At 38.1% G+C, this 14,534-nt stretch overlaps 1 protein-coding gene across 1 annotated transcript in view; it reads left to right on the plus strand.

Moving 5' to 3' along the window:
• The window catches only part of PCLO (piccolo presynaptic cytomatrix protein), a gene marked incomplete at both ends in the record, with an annotated part of 365,582 nt that overhangs the window by 100,141 nt on the left and 250,907 nt on the right, over positions 1-14,534 (plus strand). The window lies entirely within an intron of this gene.

Here is a 14,534-nt window from a genome sequence, read left to right on the forward strand (position 1 = left end):
TCTTGGATCGATCCCTTGATCGTTATGTAGTGTCCTTATTTGTCTCTTGTAATATTCTTTATTTTAAAGTCTTTATTGTCTGATATGAGAATTGCTACGCCAACTTTCTTTTGGTTTCCATTTGCATGGAAGATCTTTTTCCATCCCCTTACTTTCAGTCTGTATGTGCCTCTAGGTCTGAAGTGGGTCTCTTGTAGACAGCCTATGTATGGGTCTTGTTTTTGTATCCATTCAGCCACTCTGTATCTTTTGGTGGGAGCATTTAATCCATTTACATTTAAAGTAATTATCGATATGTATGTTCCTATTCCAATTTTCTTAATTGTCTTGGGTTTGTTATTATAGGTCTTTCCCTTCTCTTGTGTTTCTTGTTTTCTTAATTGTTTTGGGTTTGTTATTGCAGGTCATTTCCTTCTCTTGTGTTTTTCTTAATTGTTTTGGGTTTGTTAGTTTCTTAATTGTTCTGGGTTTGTTACTGTAGGTCTTTGCCTTCTCTTGTGTCTCCTGCCTAGAGAAGATCCTTTAGCATTTATTGTAAAGCTGGTTTGGTGGTGCTGAACTCTCTCAGCTTTTGTGTGTCTGTAAAGGTTTTAATTTCTCCATCAAATCTGAATGAGATTCTTGCTGGGTAGAGTAATCTTGGTTGTAGTTTTTTCTCCTTCATCACTTTAAATATGTCCTGCCAGTCCCTTCTTGCTTGCAGAGTTTCTGCTGAAAGATCAGCTGTTAACCTTATGGGGATTCCCTTGTGTGTTATTTGTTGTTTTTCCCTTGCTGCTTTTAGTATGTTTTCTTTGTATTTAATTTTTGACAGTGTGATTAATATGTGTCTTGACGTGTTTCTCCTTGTATTTATCCTGTATGGGACTCTCTGTGCTTCCTGGACTTGATTAACTATTTCCTTTCCCATATTAGGGAAGTTTTCAACATAATCTCTTCAAATATTTTCTCAGTCCCTTTCTTTTTCTCTTCTTCTTCTGGAACCCCTATAATTCGAATGTTGGTGTGTTTAATGTTGTCCCAGAGGTCTCTGAGACTGTCCTCCGTTCTTTTCATTGTTTTTTCTTTATTCTGCTCTGCAGTAGTTATTTCCACTATTTTATCTTCCAGGTCACTTATCCGTTCTTCTGCCTCAGTTATTCTGCTATTGATCCCATCTAGAGTATTTTTAATTTCATTTATTGTGTTGTTCATTGTTGCTTGTTTCATCTTTAGTTCTTCTAGGTCCTTGTTAAATGTTTCTTGCCTTTTGTCTATTCTATTTCCAAGATTTTGTAACATCTTTACTATCATTATTCTGAATTCTTTTTCAGGTAGACTGCCTATTTCCTGTTCATTTGTTAGGGCTGGTGGGTTTTTATCTTGCTCCTTCATCTGCTGTGTGTTTTTCTGTCTTCTCATTTTGCTTATCTTACTGTGTTTGGGGTCTCCTTTTTGCAGGCTGCAGGTTCGTAGTTCCTGTTATTTTTGGTGTCTGTCCCCAGTGGCTAAAGTTGGTTCAGTGGGTTGTGTAGGCTTCCTAGTAGAGGTGACTAGTGCCTGTGTTCTGGTGGATGAGGCTGGATCTTGTCATTCTGGTGGGCAGGTCCACGTCTGCTTGTGTGTTTGGGGGTGTCTGTGGACTTATTATGACTTTAGGCAGCCTCTCTGCTAATTGGTGGGGTTGTGGTCCTGTCTTGCTCATTGTTTGGTAAAGGGTGTCCAGCACTGTAGCTTGCTGGTCGTAGAGTGAAGCTGGTGTTGAGATGGAGATCCCTGGGAGAGTTTCGCCGTTTGATATTACGTGGAGCTGAGAGGGCTCTTGTGGACCAGTGTCCTGAAGTTGGCTCTCCCACCTCAGAGGCCCAGCCCTGACTCCTGGCTGCAGTACCAAGAGCCTTTCATCCACACGGCTCAGAGTAAAAGGGAGAAAAAGTAGAAAGAAAGAAAGAAAGAGGACAAAATAAAATAAAGTAACGTAAGATAAAATAAAATAAAGTTATTAAAATAAAAAATAATTATTAAAAAAAATTTTTTTTTAAATGTAAAAAAAAAGCAACGGACGGATAGAACCCTAGGACAAATGGTGGAAGCAAAGGTATACAGACAAAATCTCACACAGAAGCATACACATACACACTCACAAAAAGAGGAAAAGGGGAAAAAATAATAAATCTTGCTCTCAAAGTCCACCTCCTCAATTTGGGATGATTCGTTGTCTATTCAGGTATTCCACAGATGCAGGGTACATCAAGTTGATTTTGGAGATTTAATCCACTGCTCCTGAGGCTGCTGGGAGAGATTTCCCTTTCTCTTCTTTGTTCGCACAGCTCCCGGGGTTCAGCTTTGGATTTGGCCCCGCCTCTGCGTGTAGGTCACCTGAGGGCGACTGTTCTTTGCTCAGACAGGACGGGGTTAAAGGACCAGCTGATTCGGGGGCTCTGGCTCACTCAGCCTTGGGGGATGGAGGGGCACGATGCAGGCCTGCGCCTCAGAGGCCAGCGGGACATTGCACCAGCCTGAGGTACCCCATGCGTTCTCCCGGGGAAGTTGTCCCTGGATCCTGGGACCTTGGCAGTGGCGGGCTGCACAGGCTCCCGGGAGAGGAGGTGTGGAGAGTGACCTGTGATCGCACCCAGGCTTCTTGGTGGCGGCAGCAGCAGCCTTAGCGTCTCATACCCGTCTCTGGGGTCCGCGCTTTTAGCCGCGGCTCGCGCCGTCTCTTGAGCTCTTTTAAGCATCTCTCTTAATCCCCTCTCCTCGTGCACCAGGCAGCAAAGAGGGAAGAAAAAGTCTCTTGCCTCTTCGGCAGGTCCAGACTTCTCCCCGGACTCCCTCCCGGCTAGCCGTGGCGCACTATCCCCTTTCAGGCTCTGTTCACGCTGCCAGTCCTCTCCCTTCTATCTGACCGAAGCCCGAGCCTCAGCTCCCAGCCCCGCCCGCTCCGGCGGGTGAGCAGACAAGCCTCTCGGGCTGGTGAGTGCTGGTCGGCACCGATCCTCTGTGTGGGAATCTCTCCGCTTTGCCCTCCGCACCCCTGTTGCTGCGCTCTCTTCCATGGCCCCGAAGTTCCCCACTCCGCCACCTGCAGTCTCCGCCCGCGAAGGGGCTTCCTAGTGTGTGGAAACCTTTCCTCCTTCATGGCTCCCTCCCACTGGTGCAGGTCCCGTCCCTATTCTTTTGTCTCTTTTATTCTTTTTTCTTTTGCCCTACCCAGGTACGTGGGGAGTTTCTTGCCTTTTGGGAGGTCTGAGGTCTTCTGCCAGCGTTCAGTAGGTGTTTTGTAGGAGTTTTTCCATGTGTAGCTGTATTTCTGATGTATCTGTGGGGAGGAAGGTGATCTCCGCGTTTTACTCTTTCGCCTACACGTCCCTCACTTGTTTTTCTTTATTATATGATCTTCAACAAAATTTGTTATGTGCAGTAGGTTCAGACAAAATTTATGTGCAGTAGGTTCAAAATTTGTTATGTGCCATGGTTCATTTCAACCACTCAAACAAGTAGTTAATATTTTTGTGATCATCTCCTGTATGGAAGGTGCTAGTTATTTAACTACTCAGATTTCTATTTTATAGTTATCAAAACCCTTCTAGTTGAAATAATTGTGTTATTTGCTCAAAATTCTTATACTTGCACACTTTAGGTATATTCATGATATAAAGATATAAGGGGAAAAAACCAGTAGTAAAGTTGACTTCAGGCTATCTTTTCTGCTTTGTGTGAAGCAATCAAGGTCTCAGTTTCTCTTCTGGAATTGGAAATAAAACCTTTAGCTAAAAATGGATTTGTATTGTGAGCATTTGCAGCCATTTTTGCTGTGGCAGGCTTCTGTGCACCTCAGTCACAGCCTGAATCTTTAAGTTGCTATCAGAAGCTTTGGGGGCTCCATAGATGCAGGAAATCCAGTGTGTGGGATGCAAATGAAAATTGAGGGCAATTCAAATGGTGCATGAAAGAGAAACAAGCACCACTTCAATTCTCTATTAATGTCTCACTTCCGTACTTATGTAAGAAGTTGCCATATGACTTTTAAATGTAATCTTTTGGCAGTTTTTATGCCTTTTTGGAATGCAGTAGGGTGCACATAATCAAATACCCAACACATTTTTCCTTTGGACAGTTTTGAAATAATGTCATTTCATACCAGCTTATTTACTGTGTATCACTTCAATATGCTAGGGCTGTAAAGGAGCAAGACTCAATCAGATACAATTCTGTATTCAAGGAGCTTACATATACTGAAGGTCAAAGAAAATGGAGAGGACCAGCAACGAAATTCATATATATATATATATATATATATATATATATATATATATATATATATTTGCCTTGACTTAAGGCTTTCTCCAGAACTTCAACTTCATTAATTTTAAAACAGTGGTTGTAAGTTGGGGAAGAATTTGCCCCCCAGGGGCTATGTGACAGTGTCTGGAGACATTTTTGATTGTCACAACTGGGAAATGCATGCTACTGAATCTAGTGGGTAGAGGCCAGGGTTAGTACTGCAAGGCACAGACCAGCCCTTCTACAATAATCATCCAGCCCCAAATGTCAATAGGGTCAGGTTTACCTGCTATAAGGAAATAATACTTGATAGGACAGAGTATGACATAGACAGTTGTTTCCAATTCTGTCATCTGTTTTACTTTGGGTGCCCTGTTGTCTTAAACAAGTCATTTCCCCACCCTGGTCTAGTTTCCTTATTTATGAAGTGAATATTTTGATTATATTACCTACCAAGAGACCTAAGTCTATAAATCTTGCAAAATTCATCTCTACTTTTCTCATATGAGAGGGAAAGACATGGGGGGTTATTTTAAGAGCTCATTTAAGTTATTCAAGTTTTAATCATTTTTAGGTTAATAGTCTTGGAGAAACACCCAATATGTATTCATCAGTGCAGAGATACCAATGTGATTCACATCTGTCACATTTCCATACACTAACAATGAACTAACTGAAAAAAAGACATTAAGGAAAGAGTCGAATTTCCTGTAGCAACAAAAACAAATAAAATACTTAGGAATAAATTAAACCAAGGAGGTGAAAGATCTATATACTAAAAACTGGAAACCACAAAACATTGATGAATGAAATCAAACAAGACACAAACAGAAAGATACCCTGTTTTCATGGATTTGAAAAATTAGTATTGCTAAAATGTCCATTCTACCCAAACCAGTCCACAGATTCAAAGGCAGTATCTATCAAAATTCCAATGACATTTTTCACAGAAATAGAAAAAAAAAAGTCCTTAAATTTGTATGAGACCACAGAAGACCCCAAATAGCTAAAGCAATATTGAGCAAGAAGAATAAAGCTGGAAGCAACATACTTTCTGACTTCAAACTATATTACAAAGCTATAGTAATCAATACAGTATGTAATGGTATAAAACCAGATGCATTGATTAATGGAACAGAATGGAGAACCTAAAAATAAACCCATACATACTAATTTTTGACAAAAGCACCAAGAATATACAGTGGGGAAAGGATAGTTTCTTCAGTTAATGATGCTGGGAAAACTAGATAGGCACATGCAAGAGTGTAATTGGACCCTTCTATTATATCATTCACAAACATCAATTCAAAAAGGATTAAAGACTTGAATGTAAGACCTAAAACCATAAAACTCCTAGTAGGAAACACATAGGGGAAAGTTTCCTTGATAGTGGCCTTGGCAGTGATTTTTTGGCATTAACACCAAAGCATAGGCAACAATAGGAAAAATAAACAAGTGTGACTACATCAAAGTAAAACGTTTTGCACAGCAAAGGAAACTATCAACAAAATGAAAAGGCAACCTATGGAATGGGAGAAAATATTTGCAAACCATATATCTGATAAGGGGTTAAAATCCAAAATCTATAAGGAACTGATATAACTCAACAGTAAAAAAATATATAACCCAATTTAAAAATGGGCAAAGGACCAGAATAGACATTTTTCCAAGGAAGACATATAGATGGCCAACAGGTATATGAAAAGATGCTCAACATCATGAATCATCAGGGAAATGCATAGCAAAACCACAAGGAGATCTTGCCTCATATCTGTTGGGAAGCTGTTATCAAAAAGTCAAAAGATAATAAGTGTTGGGGAGGATACGAAGAAAAGGGAACCTTGTGTACTGTTGGTGAGGATGTAAACTGGTATAACCTTATTCAAAACAGTGTGGAGGTTTCTTTAAAAAAAATAGTACTACTATTTGATCTAGCAATACTACCTCTGGGATTGTAGCCTAAGGAAATGAAATATGTATCTCAGAGAGATACCTGCACTCTCGTATTCATTAGAAGCATTATTTACAGATATGGAAACAACCTAAGTATCTATCTACAGATGAATGGATAAAGAAAATGTGGTATGTGTGAACGGAGTAGATTCGCCTTAAAAAAAGAAGTAAGTCCTGCCATTTGCAAAAACATGGATGAATCTGGAGGATATTATGCTAATAATAAGTCAGACACCATGAAGACAAATATTGCATGATCTTATATGGAATCTAAAAAAAAGAAATTGAATTCACAGTGATAGAGAGTAGAATGGTGGTCACCAGATGCTAAAGGATAGGGGAAAATGGAGATATTGATCAAACGATACACATTTTCAGTTATACGATAAGTGCATTGGAGACCTAATGAATAGTGTGGTGACTATAGGTAATAATGTATCATATACTGGAAATTTGCTGAAAGAATAGATCATAAGTGTTCTCACCATTAGAAAAAATGACCTGAGGTGATGTCTATGTAAATGACTATGTTAATTACTTCACAGGGTATACATATATCAAAACATCACATTTTGTATCTTATCAAAAATAAATAATTTTAAAATGTGATTCACATGCTGTTTTTTATCAGTGTGCAAGAATTGAAAGAAGCTGAAAAATACAGGAGTTAGTATTCATACTTTATATGTGATATAACTGCAGTAATCTGGGTCTATTAATTTTTGAAATAATATCACTAACCTTGCCTAAAACCTCTCAACCAGAAGACTAGTGGTGCATCTTCCAAAAAAAAAAGGCATTTTTAATACAACTCCTATTTCAGTTCATCTGTAGCACCACAGAATGTATCAGTGTTTATGCTGTAAAATGCATTTGACTTTAATAATTAAAAATCTGAGTTCAAGGAGAAGATTTTATTCCTCTTTTAGTCTTTTCTGTCCCTATGAAACAAACACATGTCTTTGGAAGCCCTAGCTGGTGCCTCATATGTTATTATTCAGAAACACTTAGCAGTTCAGTTTAGGAGTATGTAATGATAAATGTAGACCAAGTCCCATAGTATTTTTATACCATGAAAAAATGTAATTTTAGGAATTAAAGTTAAAACTGTTATGAAAAACTAGAATTTGATATTGTCATAACATTCTTGAATGATAAGCTAGATACTTGAATAAATACTATATTAAAGCTTCATGCCCTTGACTGCCCCATTTTTATCCCCACCTTTCTAAAATGGCTTTATTTTATAGGGCAGTATTTGCTAGGGAAATAAAATAAAATAATGCTTTTACAAGATTTTTTGAAAGTTTGAATTGTAGAAGTTGGTCATTTGGTTATGTTTTTTGGATTTTATCAACCATACATTCTTTTCCTATAGCAAATAACTGAAAGTTAAACTGATGCATTAACTTGGGGCGGAGAGTTTTTAAGACAGAACTGAAAAGTAGGCTTTGCTGCTTTGAAAATAAGTCAGTTTTCAAAGGTAGACTTTGCCAGCCTGTGGAGTAGTGGCAGGAGGTGGAACAGCAGGCCACTCACAGTTACTCTGAAGTGAGCAACTGCAGGTTCACTTCACATGTACACTTTTTTTTTTTTTTCTTTTTTTCCCGTACGCGGGCCTCTCACTGCCGCGGCCTCTCCCGTTGCGGAGCACAGGCTCCAGACACGCAGGCTCAGCGGCCGTGGCACATGGGCCCAGCCGCTCCGCAGCATGTGGGATCTTCCCAGACGGGGGCACGAACACGTGTCCCCCGCATTGGCAGGTGGACTCTCAACCACTGCGCCACCAGGGAAGCCCTACACTTACTTTTTGATATTTCTGAGTCTTCATTTCTTTTGAATAAAACTTGTATTGGCCTCATAACCATTTAAGGTTTTTAAAAGAAACATTTTTTATTTATTTTTTAATGTTTTATAAAGTGCATTGAACATCACGATAGTTGTGGTTTTGATATATTTTTTAAAGCAGCACTGATGAAGTCAGCAGTTAATAATTTTTAAAGGAAAAACACCCATCATAATTGTCATTAAAAGCTATGACGTTTCAGAGAAGTTAAATTTCCTGATTAAATGGTATTGTCAGTCTAAAAACCACTCACAGTTATCCTGTAAAATACAAACTTTTTAAAGAGGTTTAAGTATGTAAGAGAAGTGAGAGCTCACGATGAATAAAAATACTATTCTGTTTACTATGTGATTAGTGCAGCATTGCAGAATATTCTATCTGAATATATACATTAGAAACATAGGAGAAAGCAAAATATAGTTCATAATTAATTTTTCACTCCCTTAATGGAGATTATATTATTGATACAGTTTATATCGCAGGGGTAAGGTTAATGACTACCTGTGAAAGAGTAGAATTTTGGCTTAATAATTTCCTGAGTCAGTAAATTACAGAATTGGCTAGTAGTTTGCTTGTGTTGAAGGTGTATGCGTTTCTGCCTGTTCTTCCGTTATTTAATATAGAGAAAACCATAGAACTAGGTGTATTTGTTAAAGAGAGAGAAGGTTGTAAGTGTCATAGAGACTTTAAAAAAATGTTGAGGGACTTCCCTGGTGGTCCAGTGGTTGGGACTTCACCTTCTAATGCAGGGGGCTGTGGGTTCGATCCGTACTCAGGGAGCTAAGATCCCACATGCCTCAGGGCCAAAGAACCAAAACATAAAACAGAGCAATATTGTAACAAATTCAATAAAGACTTAAAAAAAAATGGTCCCCATCAAAAAGCTTTAAGAAAAATGTTGAAAAGGAAATTATTGATACGAAAGGTATCATGTTATAATCCATCTTATAATTAACTCAGTTTTGGTGTACTGCAAATCTGTTCATGTATTTGCTACCAAGGGCCTAAACCTAATCCAGCAATTCAGAACACACGTGCACACATACGCACATACACACACTCCTACCCACAATGTTAAATGCTAACTATATGTTTTAGGCTCTACTAAGCTTTTCTTGATGGCCTAAAGTGAAAGTAAATTCTCTTTCTATATGATTATCATTTTGTCCCATGTAATGTTACTGCCTGCAATTCTAGTACTTGATTTAAAAAAAAAAGGTTCTCTAATTGGTAAAAGACGTTGCAGTTCAAGCTTATTAAAAATAAAGGCCCTGGGGCTTCCCTGGTGGCGCAGTGGTTGAGAGTCCACCTGCCGATGCAGAGGACACGGGTTCGTGTCCCGGTCCGGGAAGATCCCATGTGCCGCGGAGCGGCTGGGCCCGTGAGCCATGGCTGCTAAGCCTGCGTGTCCGGAGCCTGTGCTCCACAACGGGAGAGACCACAACAGAGAGAGACCCGCGTACCGCAAAAAAAAAAAAAAAAAGGCCCTGGAGTTCCACTTCTGTCCATGACAGCATGCGGAGCTCTGAGGATCTGCTACTCAGTGAAACTGGTGAAAATTGTGAAAAACAAACAGCCATTTAAAGTCTCCGGAAATGGCCCTGTGGACATCCAGCAAATGAGGAAACATTAATTTAAGAGATACACTAAGTCTCGATAAGAATTGAGAGTCTGTGGTGTTTGAACCAAGACCCTCTGTCTTCTTCCCCTCTTCCTACTGAGTGAGAGGGAAACTCCACTGGGTTCTGGTATTACCTAGAACACAGTTTTCTCTTCCCCGGGTTTCCCAGTCTGACCGCTGTTTTTCTGGAAGGGGCAGGACCTCAGCACTTCTTATCTTGCCTCCAGCTACCTATTATTATTGAAACTAAGTTCTGGGCCTTGATGGCCAAGAGGTGATAGTTCCCTTCTTAGTACCAGCCCCCACTCCTGGTACAGATGCTCTGCTGTGGGCGGGGCACTACTGAGAATACTGGGGCCCACCTAGCCCTCACCCCAGATCCTGGCACAGAGAAAGGCAAGCCAGGAAGACCTGGGAGTCTGCAGGAGAGAAGTAGGGAAAGAGACTACTGGGAGGAGTTTTCCTGAGCTCAAAACAAATTTCAAACACTGACCTTGGGAACTATTCCTTGAAAGGAGCCAGGGTTTGATTAGATTAGACTGTGAAACAATTGCTGCCCCAGGGTATTGTTGACAATAATAGAAGAATCCGCTGGCTGTTAGTGGAGTTTAACAGCTGCTGTGATCTCAGGGAAGAGACCGTCAAAGGCAGCCCTGTCAAAAGCAGTCTTCCCAGGGTGACTGTCAGCATTCCCAAGGCAGTGATCCCTGAGGAGCATTATCTGAGACCTCATAATGCAGGCAGACAAGGGTAGGGGAATCCACTTCACTGAAATAATCCAGCCAGTCGTTAAACAAGTAAATAGTAATAGATACTGGAGGACTTCTGCTAGGATTTGCTATAATTTATTCTCTAAAGATACAGTTTCTAACAAAAATTTATGAGACTTGCTAGGAAACAGGGAAGTACGATCTATATTCTCAAACACCACGATCTTCTATTTAAGAAATCCTAAGGTATCTACTAAAAGTTATTAGAATAAATGATTTCACCAAGGTTGCAGGATCAATATACAAAAATCAATTGTATTTCTATATACTTGCAGTGAACAATCCGAATAGGAAATCAAAACAATTCTATTTATAATAGCACTAAATAGAATAAAATACTTAGAAATACATTTAACAAAAGAAATGCCAAACTTATACTCTGAAAACAGTAAAATAATGTTGAAAGATATTAAAGATGATCTAAATGAACAACATTTCATGTTAATGGGTTGGAAGATTTAATATTGTTAAGATGGCAATACTCTGTGAAATGATCTACTGATTAAATTCAGTCCCTCTCAGAATTCCAGTGGCTTTTTTATAGAAGTGGGCAAGGTAATCCTAAAGTTCATGTGGAATTGCAAGGAACCCAGAAGAGATAAAATAATCTTGAAAGAAAAGAACAAAATATGAGGATTCACATTCCTGGTTTCAAAGCTTAATACAAAGCAACAGTTATCAAGACAGTATGGTACTGCATAGGATAGATATATAGATAAATGCAGTATAATTGAGTCCAGAAATAAACTTATATGTTTGTGGTCAACTGATGTTTGACAAAGGTGCCAAGACAATTCAGTAGGGAAAGAATAGTCTTTTTGGGAGATAGTATTGGGACAGCTGGATACTCACATGCAAAAGAATGAAATTGGGCCTATACACTGTATACAAAAACTAGCTCAAAATGGGTCAAAGACCTAAATGTAATGTAAGAGCTAAAACTATAAAAATCTTGGGAGAAAACACAGGGGTAAATCTGCATGAAGTCAAAAACACAAACAACAAAAGAAAAAAAATAATAAATTGGACTTTATAAAAATAAAAAACTTCTATGATTCAAATCACACTATCAAGAAGGTGAAAAAATCCATAGAATTAGAGAAAATATTTGCAAAACATATCTGAAAAGGGACTTGTATCCAGAAAATATAAAGAACTCTTAAAACTCAGTAATACAAATAACCTATTAAAAATGGGCAAAAGATCTACATAGATATTTCTCCAAAGAAAATATACAAATAGCCAATAAACACATGGTTGACAATTTCAATTATCAGGGAAATGCAAATCAAAACCACAATGAGATACTTCTTCTAGGATGACAAGAATCGGTCAGAAAATAACAACTGGTGGCAAGGATGTGGGGAAATCAGACCAGTCCCTAATATACTGCTGGTGCAAATAGAACCAAGCAGCCAATTTAGAAAATAGTCCGGCAGTTCTTCATACAGTTAAACGTAGAGTTTATAGCAGCGCTACTCATAATAGCCAAAAGGTAGAAACACCCCAAATGTCCATCAGTGGATGAATGGGTAAACAAAATGTGATATATTCATACAGTGGAAGATTGCTCAGCCATAAAAGTGAATAAACATACTGAAACATGGCTGAACCTTGAAAACATTATGCTAAATGAAACCCGTTACAAAAGAGTACATGATATATGATTTCATTTATGTGAAATCCAGCATAGTTAAATCTGTAGAGACAGAAGTAGATTAGTGATTATTTTATAGTTAATACAAACTTTATTTATAAAAGACTCTTAAATTAGTTGTTTCATGCCATGCATTCACACAGAGTATATTGACTATTCAGAGCTATAGGAAGAGGAGCTCACAAACTCAAAGGAAAACTATTAAGGAGTTTCTAATAGTTAAAAGCTAGGAAAGATTAGGATAACTTTACAAATGAGCAATTAAAAATAAAACAAAATAAGAAAATGTATGGAAAATAGTCTGAGCTGAGAGTAGGGCTGCTTAGGACTGGGGATAGGGTAGGGGAAAAGGCAAAATGGGGGGGTAATAACTAAAGTGTATGGAGTTTCTTTTAGAAGTGTTGAAAATATTCTAAACTTGATAGTGGTGATCATTGCACATATCTGTGAATCTACTGAAAATCGTCAAATTGTATATTTTAAGTGGATGAATTTATGGTATGTGAATTATACCAATAAAGCTGTTATTAAAAAAAAGTCCCTTTCCCCACACCTATACACTTCAACTAATACAGGAAGTTTACTCAAAATTTAATCCACATTCTAGCAAATTGTACAGAACCAACATTATTTGGCAGTAGTTAATACGCACTTTATCCCTCAGTGGTCCCAATAAAAGCAGTCATTACCATGACAGTTTATAGATTAAAAGGTATTTTTAAGTGGTGAATTATAAGGTAGTTTTAATTTTATTTATTTATTTTTAAAAAATTTTTATTGGAGTATAATTGATTTATAATGTTGTGTTACTTTCGGGTGTATAGCAAAGTGATTCAGTTATACATATACATATGTTCATTCTCAGATGCTTTTCCCATATAGAATATTACAGAATATTGAGTAACATTCCCTGTTCTATACAGTTGGTCATTGTTGGTTATCTATTTTATATATAGTAGTGTGTGTATGTTAATGCCAAGCTCCTGATTTATCACCTCCCCCTGCTACGTTTCCCCTTTGGTAAACTTATTTATTCAGTGATATCCTATGATATTTGTCTTTCTCTATCTGACTTCACCTAGTATGATAATCTCTAGGTCCATCCATATTGCTGCAAATGGCATTATTTCATTCTTTTTTATGGCTGAGTAATATTCCATTGTATATATGTGCCACATCTTCTTTATCCATTCCTCCGTTGGTGGACATTTAGATTGCTTTCATGTCTTGGCTATTGTAAATAGCTCTTCAGTGAACATTGGGGTGAATGTATCTTTTCAAATCATGGTTTTCTCTGGATATATGCCCAGGAGTGGGATTACTGATCATATGGTAGTTCTAAGTTTTAAAATAAAAGTAAACAGTATGGCATCATTTTGATAGTTGCCACTCACTTTAGATTTTTCTGGATGATTCATTTTGAGGGAGTATCATAAAAGAAGTCAGAGGAAACTGGGGCCCCAGGATATGCCATATCTTTTTTCTTTGCCATAAAACAAGTTAGAATTGATATCCTATTTATAAAAGTTAAAACATCCTATTTATGAGTTAGAAGTATGATTTTAAAAGTAACTGCTTCTTTCCCTTTGGTCTCTTCCTGACCAAAGCCTGTTGATGATCCTTCTTGCTAGCCATCAGAAACAAGTAGACTGCTCTTTCTGATGTCCATTCAGTTTGGTTCTGTAGCTCACAAGCTCCAATAGAAAATTATATTTCAGTAAGAATCTATCCAACCTTTCAAACCAGCTTCTATCTAAATGTATTAACACTTCTGGCGTCATATACTTTGGTCTTATGATGTGGTAATAGACTAGGTAGCTATTGGAAAATCTTCTAATAAGAAAATGATATGGAAGAAAGCTGTTTTAAAAGCACTTGCAAGCCAGGCCACTGTCAATAATGTGCATTAGGCTTCACGTGGCCTGGCAACCTGCTATAGTTTGATCACAAACAGACTTGCTGAACTGTCAAAAAAAGGTTTGAGTTGTCAATAAATAATAAGCAATATTTCTTCACTTTCGTGTTTCTCTTTTTTTTTTCCAAAATATTTTTTCCATTTACTTTTCTTCAACCCCAGTGGAACACCATCAGAGAGTTGAATGCCAAATCTGTTGCTCTTCGTTTCTCATTATGGTTTAAACAATATCGCATTGACTCCATAAATCAATGCCAGAACAGGAGGTAACTTTGAAAAAAGGACACAGTGCCCGTAAAGTTATTTGGCCATGAAGAAGCAGCCTTGGAGCTAGGAAGCAGTAGGGGATAGGAAGGAAGCAATTACAATAGTGATGGCAGTAGGAGCAATGTAATTAGCAGCTGTTTCAAGGGTAATTATTTGCAGACATATGACAATGGAGAGGTGGTATCTCAGAGAACTTCCTACTCACTCACCCCACCACCACCAAAATGTTAACTGTCCTG

This window comes from Grampus griseus (genome assembly GCF_964374135.1).
Source record: "Grampus griseus genome assembly, chromosome: 9".
In the NCBI taxonomy this organism is placed as follows: Eukaryota; Metazoa; Chordata; class Mammalia; order Artiodactyla; family Delphinidae; genus Grampus; species Grampus griseus.